The sequence below is a fragment of the Myotis davidii genome, unplaced genomic scaffold, assembly GCF_000327345.1.
Source record: "Myotis davidii unplaced genomic scaffold, ASM32734v1 scaffold1290, whole genome shotgun sequence".
Lineage (NCBI taxonomy): Eukaryota > Metazoa > Chordata > Mammalia > Chiroptera > Vespertilionidae > Myotis > Myotis davidii.
In genome coordinates this window covers 749,272-761,597 of record NW_006282186.1, presented here as the reverse complement: position 1 = coordinate 761,597, position 12,326 = coordinate 749,272, and the positions used below count along the sequence as shown (strand labels likewise).

The window sequence follows — 12,326 nt, the reverse complement described above, 5'->3', positions numbered from 1 at the left end:
TTATTATTCTAGAACTGGCCTCTTTAAATAAACACTCTTCTTGAAATCTATCCAGGCATGTGCTGGCAAATATTGACCTACCAGCTCTTGTTGCGGGATGGGAAGAGGGAAGTGATATGTGGCTCTTGCTCATTTCCATGTTGTAAACACTTCTCACATGGCTGATCTCAAGTTATTGATGCACCTTGAAAATTTCTGAAATGTTAACAATCAACTTTTGCTTGGATGTAGCATAGCACTAAATCTATGCATTTTGATGTGTAGATCTGGGTTTTGCTTTTGTTTTTTCATTTTAATATCATAAGATAGAATTGCCATGTTTTATCCATTTACCTACATTATTTCCAAGTTTTCATTGTCATGAAACAGTGCCACAGCAAACATTCGTCTGCATATATCTCGGGCACATGTGTAAGACTTTCTGGGTCATGGGGTATGTTCATTGTCCTGACTAGATGTGGACAACTGCTTTCCAAAGTAAGTAGTTGCACTGGGTCATCCACTCAGCAGTGGTACGTGCGCAATCCCATTTCCCCACAACCTCACCAACACTGGTGTTGTCAAACAATGATTTTTTTTGCCAATGTAAAGGGCATAGTCCATTGATTTTTGTTGTTGTTGTTAATCCTCACCTGGGGATATTTTTCCATTGATTTTTACAGAGAATGGAAAGGAGAGGGAGAGACACAGAGAGAGAAACATCGATGACACATTAATTGGTTGCCTCCCACATGCACCCCAACCAGGACCAGGGATCGAGCCTGCAACAGAGGTATGTGCCCTTGAATGGAACCAAATCCGGGACCCTTCAGTTTTCGGGCAGACACTCTATCTACTGAGCCAAACTGGCTAGGGCCCATTGATTTTTAAACATAATTGTCTCTCCTTCTGAGACCCAGCAACCATTTATATGTAACTACTTACATATTTGTTTCATTTTTTTTTACATGAACTCTGGCATTTATCTCTAGTTGATTGCAATGAGTACAAGAGTTTATTGTAGAGCTCCAAAATTAGGGAATGTGGCTACTTAGCTTCTCTCTGAATTTAAGAGAAATGTATCCTTTAATTTGGGGATTTAGAAACAGAAGTTAAGATGTGTACAAGGTTGTATTGATTATTATTGCATTTGGCTGCAAGCAACCAAGAATCACATAAACAGTGGCTTAAACGAGTGTGGTGGATGTTTATTTCAAGCAATAAGAAGTCCGGGGCTGGTGAAGGAGGCATATGCTGTCCTGCATCCAGATTCCCACCACATTTCTCTGTTACCTTTAGCCTGTAGGCTCTCATTCTCATGCTCAGACCCCATGGTTGCAAGATGACTGCTGTAGTGCCAGGCTTTGCATCAACACTCAAGGCAGGAAGAAGAAACAGTGCCTGGTTCAGGAACACAAGAGCTTTCCACATAAATACCTAGAAGGCTTTTGTTAGGATCATTGACCAGAACTGTCAAAGGTCATCTCATGTGTTAGATAAATATTTTTAGTGGGGGACATATTTTCTCTTATCCTCTCAATGAAATTGCTACTCTGTTAGGATGGGGAAAGAGGAGAATATTTGCCACAAGAATTATTTTCATGTGGATTTCATGTACATTATTTTTTATAGTAGCATCAAATTGGGTGAATGCTGGGAACTTATTCAGAAATTTCTACTATCCAGAAAAACATAAGACTGTGCTACTGAGCCCTACAGGCCACCTACTACGTAAGGCCACCATACCAAGACTGGAAGATGTAGCAGATCTACCTAAAACACAGAGACAAATACAGAGAGACAGTCAAAATGGGGAGATAAAGAAAAGTGCCCCAAATGAAAGAACAGGAGAAATTTCCAGAAAAAGAACTAAATGAAATAGAGGCAAGCAATCTATGAGATAGAGTTTAAAGCAATGGTTATAAGAATGTTCAAGGAACTTAGGAGAAGAATGGATAAACTCAGTGAGAACTTAAAGAGATAGTAAGCATAAAGAAGTACAGAGAAACCATTAAAAAAACAGTCAGAGCCCTAGCCAGTTTTGCTCAGTGGATAGAGCTTCGGACTGCAGACCGAAGGGTCCCGGGTTTGATTCCGGTCAAGGTCATGTACCTCAGTTGCAGGCTTCTCCCTGAACAGGCCCCGGTCAGGGCACATGCAGGAGGCAACCAATCAATGTGTCTCTCTCACATCGATGTTTCTTTCTGCCTTTCCCTCTCTCTTCCACTCTCCCTAAAACTCAATGGAAAAATATCCTCAGGTGAGGATTAACAAAACAAACAAACAAAAATGAAGAATACAATATCTGAAATGGAGAGTACACTAGAAGGAACCAACAGTAGACTAGATGAAGCAGAGGACTGAATCAGTGGTTTGGAAGACAAGGTAGCAGAAAACAACCAATCAGAGCAGGAAAAGAAAAAGGGGCCTCTTGGACAACAGGAAGCATAATAACATTCACATCATGGGGGAGGAGGAGGAGGAAGAGGAGGAGGAAGTTATTTTAAAATAACATGGAAGTGGGGAGAGGAGGAGGAGGAGGAGGAGGAGGAAGAAGAAGAAGAGGAGGAGGAGGAGGACGACGAGGAGGAGGAGGAGGAGGAGGAGGAGGCAGGGGATTGAAAACCTATGAAATTATTTGAAGAAATAATGGCTGAAAACTTCCCTAACTTGGTGAAGGAAAAGGACACACAAGTCCAGGAAGGGCAGAGTCCTAAGCAAGATAAACCCCAAAAAAACTACACTAAGACACATCATAATTAAAATTGCAAAGGTTACGCCCTGGCTGGTTTGGCACAGTGGATAGAGCACTGGCCTGCAGACCGAAGGGTCCCAGGTTTGATTCTGGTCAAGGGCAGGCTCCTCTCCAGCCTGGGTTCTGGTTGGGGCTTGTACAGGAGACAACCAACCAATGTGTTTCTCTCACATCAATATTTCTCTCTGTCTTACCCTCTCTTCCACTCTCTCTAAAAATCAATGGAAAAATATCGTTGGGTGAGAATTAAGAAAATAATAAAATAAAATAAAATGGCAAAGATTAAAGACAAAGAAAGAACCTTAGAAGCAGCAAGAGAAAGACAGTTACCTATAGCGAGCACCATAAGATTGTTAGCTGTTTTCTCAACAGAAACACTTCAGGCCAGAAGGTACTGGTACAAAATATTCTAAGTGATGAAAAGCAAGGACCTACAATCAAGACTACTCTACCCAGCAAAGCTGTTGTTTAAAATTGAAGAAATCAAAAGCTTTCCACACAAGCAAAAGCTAAAGGAGTTCACCACCACCAAAACAGTATTACAAGATATGTTAAAGGGACTTCTTTAAGAAGAAGAAGTAAACAAATAAAAAGAGGTACCTAAATGTGTATAGTGAAATGGCAATAAATACATACTTATGAATAATCACTTTAATGTAAATGGATTAAATGTTCCAATCAAAAGACAGGGTACCTGGATGGATAAGAAAATAAGACCTATATATATGCCATATACAAGAGACCCACTTCAGATAGAAAGACACGCACAGACTGAATGTAAAGGGATGAAAAAAGATATTTCATGCAAATGGAAATGAAAATAAGCAGAATAGCAATACTTATATCAGACAAAATAGACTTTAAAACAAGGGCTATAATAAAAGACGAAGAAAGACATTACATAAAGGGATCAACCCAACAAGAGGATATAACCCCTGTAAACACTTATGCACCCAACATAGGATCACCTAAATATGTAAAGCAAATATAGATAGACATAAAGGGAGAGGTCAACAATAATATAGTCATAGTAGAGGGCTTTAACATCCCATTGACATCAATGGAATGATCTTCCAGATAGAAAGTTAATAAGGAAACAACAGCCTTAAATGACACACTAGACCAGATGGATTTAATTGATGTTTTCAGAGCATTTTACCCCAAAGCAGCAGAATATATGTTCTTTTCAAGTGCACATGGAACATTTTTCCAGGATAGACCCCATGCTACGCCACAAAACAAACCTCAATAAATTTAAGAAGACTGAAATCATATTAAGCAGCTTTCCAACCACCATGTATGAAATTATAAACCAACTAGAGGCCTGGTGAACGAATTTGTGCACCAGTGAGATCCCTGGTTCAGGCCTGCGGGATTGGGCTGAAACCAGCTCTCTGACATCCCCCAAGGGGTCCTGGATTGCAAGAGGGTGCAAGCCAGGCCGAGGGACCCCACCGTGCACGATCGGGGCCAGGGAGGGACGCAGGAGGTTGACCAGCCGGGGGGGACCATGGAAGGGCTCCATGGCATGTTCTGCCTGTCTCACTCAATTCCGATTGGCCAGACCCCAGCAGCAAGCTAACCTACAGGTCAGAGCGTCTGCCCTCTGATGGTCAGTGCATGTCATAGCGAGCAATTGAGTGACCTTAGCATATCATTAGCATATTACTCTTTGATTGGTTGAACAGATGACCGGACACTTAGCATATTAGGCTTTTATTATATAGAATGACAAGAAAAAAACTGAAAAACACACAGGACATGCAGAAAAACATGGATACAGAGTTTCCTTATTTCATTGCTTTATCACTGTTTCATTCATTTTACAGTACTCACTAACTATCTAGGTTTCACTTCTCTTTGTCCCTTTTTACTAATTCAAAAAGAATTGAAAATGTGAGAACCAACAAATATTTAACTAGGCACATGCTATTTTATGATGAGTTTTCCAGCATGCCTCATGCCATAAAAGTGCAGAAAAAAAATTTTAAGTATAGGCTTATACTCCAAGGAATGGGAGAGAAGCACTCGGGGCTTACACAAACTAATGTTTCATTTATTGCTTTGTGTTTGTAGGACAAATAGCTGTTAGGGCCTCATATTATTAATATAACTCATGAATCCTTTTTTTCCAAAGTTGAAGACACTTAGCACTATGTGTGGGTGGGACCAAAATAGGTGTGGTGTTCTAACCGAAAGATGAGTCATGGGAATGTTGCAAATTAAACAGGAAGGAGGATATTTGGACCTGAAAGTAGCACATACATTGGATTCCTCAGCAATGAGACTGCTCCATAAAAGAAGCATCTAGTTTTGGAATTTTCAAGAAAAATTAAAAGGAGGGATTTGAAAGGTATCTTGAAGAAAGTACCTAGGCACTCAGCTATCGGGAATTAACTAATAGTCCTGAGCGGTAGAATGTAATAATTGATCTGTCCCCAGGGACACCCTGTTCCAGAGACTGCACCTGCCGTGTATCCCCACTGGGGCATACAGAGGGCGGGTGTGCATATGTGTGTTCCTGCCGCTTTGTAATATTTACTGCAGTTTCAATTTCATACACGCTTCAAGTGCACATCAGAGAAGCAGTTAGTCATCGATGACCAAGTGTTCCTTTTACTTCTAACTTTGCTGGATTCTAAAACTTTTTTTAAAAAAATATATTTTTATTGATTTCAGAGAGGAAATGAGAGGAAAAGATAGATAGAAACATCAATGATGAGAGAGAACCATTGATCAGCTGCCTCCCGCACGCCCTCCACTGGGGATCGAGCTCACAACCCAGGCATGTGCCCTTGACTGGAACTGAACCTGGGACCTTTCAGTCTGCAGGCCAACACTCCACCCACTGAGCCAAACGGCCTAGGGCTGGATTCTAAACTTTTTGAAATAAGAAAAACAAAACCTTGAATGATGTGCTCTCTGATCCGAGACAACACCGTGCATACGTGAAGCTTAATGCATGCACCTCTTTTTGGAAATGCGTGGATTATGGGATGTGAGGCACGCAGAGCATTAGCAACAAAGGTTTCCTGAGTGGCGCATCCATGTCTGTGCACATGTTCTTGTGAAAGGGAGCCAGAGAGCAATTCTTATCTGCATCAGGCTGCTGTGGGGATGGCGTGAGGCAGTTTCCAGTTCACACTTGGCACATAAGGGATGCTCAGGAGATGTTAGTTCCTTTCCCCACTTGCCCTCCAGGTCCACCTGCATCCTGTTTGTCCAAACTTGCATAGGTTTAGCTTTTCATTTTAGAAGAGCCACTGGGAGGGGCACAGGAGTGATTCTGGGACCAGGAGATCTTCCTTCAGGGCCTTTGAGGCCAGTCCCCTACCTTCGTCCTATAGGAGCTCTCAGACATTTGGGTTGACACAGCTAAGGGACACCAGGACTCTATTCATTTCACAGAGTAGCAGAAACCAAAAATCAATAGCGGGAAAGCGCTTACCTCCAAGTAAAAAAGACACTTGATGGCATAAGTTCATATTGAGACAGAGGGCTGTGGATCTGGGTCCTGGGTAAAGCATCAGCTGAAGACAGAGGGGTACCTATCATAGACTGGAGTTGGGGGTTCCAGGGTCCTTTCTCTGGCTGACCTGAGACTATTTCTTTAGATTTACAGAAAAAGTGAGGGGGGGGGGGTTCAGAGGTGTCCCATAACCCCCCTGACCTCACACATCCATAGCTTCTCTTGTTATCAATAGCCACCCCCAGAGTGGTGTATTGTTACAATTAATGGACCTACAGAGTCCACCATTTTCATCGGTGTTCACTCTTGGTGTTGGACATTCCATCAGTTTGGACAAGTGTATAATGACATGTATCCATCATTGCAATATCATGCAGAGTAATTTCACTGCCCTACAAATCCTTTGTGCTCTGCCTATTCATCCCTCCCTCCCCACTAGCCTTTGGCAACCACTCATCTTTTTAGTGTCTCCACAGTTTTGCCTTTTCCAGAATGTCCTATAGTTGGAGTCACATAGTATGTAGCCTTTTTAGATTGGTTTCTTTCACTAACTAATATGTATTTAAGTTTCCTCCATATCTTTTCATGACTTGGTACCTCATGTCTTTGGTGCCAAATAGTATTCCACTGTCTGGACATATGACAGATTATTTATTCACTCATCTACTGAAAGACATCTCGGCTGCCTCCAAATTTTGGCAAGCCTATATAATAAAAGGCTAATATGCAAATGGACCAAACGGCAGAACAACCGGTTGCTATGACACGCATTGACCACCAGGGGGCAGATGCTCAACACAGGAGCTGCCCCCTGGTGGTGAGTGTGCTCCCACAGGGGGAGCACCACTCAGCCAGAAGCCAGGCTCACAGCTGGTGAGCCCAGCGGCGGTGGTGGGAGCCTCTCCCACCTCTGTGGCTATGCTAAGGACCCCTCGGGGGATGTCTGAATGCTGGCAGGTGGAAATCCCCTGAGGGGTCCTGGACCGTGAGAGGGTGCAGTCCGGGCTGAAGAATTCCCCCCTCCAGTGCATGAATGTCGTGCACCAGGCCTCTAGTTATACATAAAGCTGCTATAAGCATCATGTGCAGGTTTCTGTGTGGAGGTAACTTTTCAACTCCTTTGTATAAATACCAAGAAGTGTAATTGGTGGACCATATGGAAGGGGTATGTTTAGTTTTGTAAGAAATTGCCAAACTGTGTTGGTACTATTACAATGGCAATAGATTCAAACTCACAGTTGTGGGGCCCTAACAGAGTGGGGAGCCTTGTCCTGTACACCAAAAGGCTCTGGGCTCAATTCCTGCTCAGGGCACATACCTGGGTTCCGGATTCGGTCCCAAATTGGGATGTACATGGGAGGCAACCAATTGATCTCTCTCTGTCTCTCTGTCTCTCTCATCAATGAAATATATCCTTGGGGTGATGATAAAATAAATGAAATAAAACAAATTCTCACCGTTGCGGGATGTGTTAAAAGTGACATGGAGAAGAATGTTTGCCTGTCCTTCCTTTTATAAATTCTACTAACCATGTATTTAAGCTACAGAATTTATCTGCTCCCTTGAGCTCCTTTTGAGGAATAAGATTTGGGGAGAATTTTTTTTTTTTTTTTGCTAATTTATAGATTAGGATGCTCCCAGTTCCCAAATCCCATCTGAATGTGAGTAGGTTTTTAGATAGTCAGAAAAATCAACTGGCACCAAAGTAAACGAATGCAGGTCAAGCCCGATATTTTACCCCCTCAATGTCTAAGAAACGATAATAGCTATGTCATAGTTCCTAAGGCAATGACCACAAAGAGGCTTATCCATCTCAGAGCGGGGGTTCCCGACCTCAGTGTGGTGCTGCCTTGCTGACATCCAGCAAATTTGTGTTCACATAAAGCTTTATCGTGGGTTAATCCTCTAAAGACAGGACAAACCTGTAGATGGGAAATAGCACTTTTCATGCCAACTCAACACAGAGGGCTTATGCTGTGGGAGCCGTGTGCTGGAGACGCGGACCCTCACATCACACAGCGCCTGGTCCCCTAGACTCCCGTGCGAGGCAGAATGAATGGACTGTGTTCTTTCACAGAGATGCCACGTGTTAGAACAGTGGTTCTCAACCTTCTGGCCCTTTAAATTACAGCTCCTCATGTTGTGACCCAATAATAAAATTATTTTTCTTGCTACTTCATAACTGTAATGTTGCTACTGTTATGAATCATAATGTAAATATCTGATATGCAGGATGGTCTTAGGCGACCCCTGTGAAAGGGCTGTTCGACCACCAAAGGGGTCACGACCCACAGGTTGAGGACCGCTGTGTTAGAAGAACTGTGACAGGACAGTGATCCATTCTGACCTGGAACCTAGCCAGAGAGAGGCATCCAGAGTCCTGAGCTCTGATCTTGACATTCCACTCACCTTCCGTTTCAAGTCAGGGGCTGAACTGAGGAAGTCCAAGGGGCTGGAATAGATGGGTTCCACTTTGGTATGAGATCCTGGCATGATTCTCGGGACTCCTGCTTGCTAGGGAGCTTGGGTAGATTGAGTTTTTTCCTCTGAGTACTGCCAACCAGAGGGGGCAGTCATAGGCAGGTTGGGGCAAATGGTATTAATCTGTTCCCTCAACATAAACTGTAGCTCCACCATCAGCTCTCGCGCCCGGACAAGGCAGAGATTAGTGCGCGGAGGTGGTGCCAACAAAGGAGCCACAGGAATGTGTTGGAAGGACATTCATCAGCACCAGGGCCAGAGAGTCCTTCATCTAAACATCCGGGTTTCCTTCCTGGGTTCCCTTTCTCGGAACTTAAAAAGTGCTTCTGAGAGAAAGCTGTGGTGTGTTGGGATGTCATCTTTATCTAGGAGAGGGATGGGGAACGTCTGGCCATCAGGGAAATCATTTGGTCGGGCCCTGTCAAGGCATGAGGGGTGAGTTAATTAAATGCTTGACCAAACAGAGCAGGCTAGATTTTAAGTTGGCAATCGTGTATGGCCTGTAATGTTATGAATATCCAAATGACCCTCGGCAGATGGAAGATTCCCCACCCCTGGTCCAGGAGAACATGGGTGTTTTACAGCATGAAAAGATGGCACCTACAATCAGTTTACCAGTATCTTCAAGTGGAAATGGCCTGAGGAGCATAGTCATGGGCATGTGACAGGGAAGCCCCCTCTCAGTACCTAGATAGTGCCTGGAACGTAGTAGGTGCTCAATAAATCTTTGTTTTGCCAAATCATTGCTAAGGTATCAAAGAATAGGGGACAGCTGCCTAGGGCCTATGTTGTACTTCAGAAGGCAAAGAGGAACTGGCCACGTGTTCTGGTTCTGTGGACACTCCTACACCTCAGCAGGCCACGAGCCTCACACTCTACAGCACGAGGGACTCCTACTCTGGGAGGGGAGGCATGAGCTCAGGGAAGGTCATCCAGAGACCCAGCATCAGCCCATCTCCACCGGCCACATCATCTTCAGTTTTAAAAAAATGCCACATTACATGTCCACAATCCCTCTTTTTCTCTTTATGAACAGTCACTTTCACTTTCCGGACATCTCAATGTGGGATTGCTGCTGACCCTCGCTTTTAGGTGGGAAAAATGAGCCTAGTGTTTTTTCATACACAGTGTGAATCAGGACCCTTTCCAAGGTCATTCACAGGCCGTGGCCTGGTGGCTCAGTTGGTTGGAACATCGACCCATCCACCCAGAAGTTGCAGGTTTGACCCCTGGTCAGAGCACATACCTAGGTTGTGGGTACAATACCCTATTGGGGTGTGTGCAGGAGGCAACCGATCAAAGTCTCTCTATCCCTCTCTGTCTCTCTGAAAATCCATAAAAACATATCCTTAGGTGAAGATTAAATCTATCTATCTATCTATCTTATTCATTCATTCATCCATTCACAGGTAAGGTCCCCCCAAGAATCTCACGTCTGTTCATTGTTTTGTTATTGAAGCTCCATTCATTTGCATTTCTTCCAGCTTTTCCCCCTCTCGTTTTGTTGTTTGTTTTATCTCTGCAGGGAGTTAGTAAGTGAGCTAGGATTAGGACATGGCTCTGTGTACCATCCACACCTTATTCCTTTGTCCTTGTTCTCTTGCCTGCCCTTGACCTTCCCCTCTGGCGTGTTCAGTCAGAGGAAGGAAGCCTGGAGGGAGAGGCAGCTGTTTTCACAGTAAAAATGCCTCCTACCAAAGTATACCCAAGGGCTGTGGGTTTTTTCCAAGACCAGTTCTGACAGCTAAGAGGGCTGGTGCCCAACTGGCACAGGCCAATACTTTGTCCTGTCACCTCCTGCCACATCAAGCCTTTGGCACAGCATGGCTACTGAACCTTTGCCAGGCTTGCCCCATTCCTGCCCAGCCCACAGCGGGTGGTGGCCAACATGTTTGGGGCTCATGCAGATTGGTCCTGGCCCATCATCTTGTGGACAACTTCTCGTTTCCACAGACAGGATTTGTAGCAGCAGCAGAAGCATCCTCCCTCCCTCTTCCTCTTTGGCTTTTGATGGATAAACACCCTGTTCCGCGGACCCCCCTCACCTCTCAGGAGGAAGAGTTATGTGCCTACTGCCCCCAGCTCCTCTCTGGCTTTTAGAAAGTGCGAATCCTGAGGCAGCAAGTCTGCATAGTTTGGCCCAAAGCTCCCTGGCCGCACCCACATACCAGGGCGGCGCCCGCTCAGGCAGCTCTCCATTGTTTCTACGCTGCGGGCAGGATTGGCCACTGGGCACGAAGGCCACCTGGGTGGAAGAAGCCTTTTCAGAGTAGGGTGGCTCCACGCAGGCAGCTAAAAGCTGTCCCCTGGCCGTAGGGACAGAGTCAAGGAGGGATGTGGAGCCCGGAACTTCTCTAGAAGCAGATCATGGGAATTAAAAATCGAAATGAACAATCCTTCAGTGAACTTACTAACAAAGCACAATTTCTACAGGGTTTTACACTCCATTCTCGGAAAAAGCAAAACCCGTGGCAGCGGGTGGCCACGATGCCCGGATGGGGAAGAACCGAGAAGACGCTGGAGCCTCTCCCCAGACCTCCTGACCCACGATGTAGGTAGCGAGCGAGACAGCGGTTCTCCCTTCTGATGCCTCCACTTTGCCGGCTGCAGAATGGGGGCGGAGACCATAAAAACACAAAGTGTGTGTGTGTGTGTGTGTGTGTGTGTGTGTGTGTGTTTAAAGGAATGATGGGCTGGTGGAACTACTTCTCTCACTACATCCAATATGAAATATTCAAATAATCAAGCATTACTTTCACTCGGCAGACTCAACTCTCGAAAGAGACAAAGCATGCAACAGAAAGAAGAGCGTGAGCCTAGTTCCTGTGGCAAAGGGAGATGGTGCCCAGGTTACCGGGCGTGGCGCCCACCCACTCACTAATCATCCCATCCTGCAGGGCACCTGGGGGCCAAGGCGCCGCAGCCAGATGCCAGGTGAAGGCAATTAGCATCCGAGGGCTGGCCTTTGTTCACGCCAGGCCCAGGGGAAGAACACTGCAACCGGAACGCGGCTCCAGCTTCTTGGAGGCAGGTTAGCAGCGAGTCTTCCCCTAGGTTAGCTGAGTGCCTCCTGACCAAGGCAGAAACCTGTCCTCCTCGCTCCACTCACCTTCCTCAGCCACAGCCACTCACCTGCAGCCTCTCACCTGCAGCCCCAGACAAGTCCTCTTGCTCCTTATGCAGACACCAAGGACACGTACGGGTCCCAGGCGCTGTGCTGCCCTCAGGTCCTGAAGCTGGAAATAGAGACCAAATAATTCAGGATCCTGGGACACAGGGATGCTGTTACCTCGCCTGTAGTTCGGTGCAGCCTGTTTTCCTGACATCGTTATTGAAAAGCACCCGCTGTGAGAGAGCACTGCCGTGGAGGCTGCTCTAATGTCCCCTGGATGATACTCAGCGCCTGTTGGCCAGGCCTCCGCTGAGATTTTGGCCACAATTCCGCTGCATTTTTCATGGTGAGCAAATGAGATTTTCTCTGATCTCTGGTCATTCCTCGCCAGCCATGCCGGTTAGCCATCCAAGCCACTGCCATCTCTCTGGCCCTCGGCCTCTCTGAACGGAACTGACTACTTCTTGCACTCCAGCTCTTTGGTTTCCTGATAAATAGTACATTGAACACCATTTCATTAACTCTTAAGA

The 12,326-nt window shown here is 45.4% G+C and overlaps 1 long non-coding RNA gene across 1 annotated transcript; it reads left to right on the top strand.

Moving 5' to 3' along the window:
• Positions 1-397: 397 nt before the first annotated feature.
• Positions 398-9,203, top strand: LOC107183864. The gene is made up of 4 exons (XR_001514672.1): positions 398-409; positions 1,960-1,962; positions 4,055-4,061; positions 9,083-9,203. It is a non-coding gene; the product is annotated as an uncharacterized LOC107183864 (long non-coding RNA).
• Positions 9,204-12,326: the final 3,123 nt, after the last annotated feature.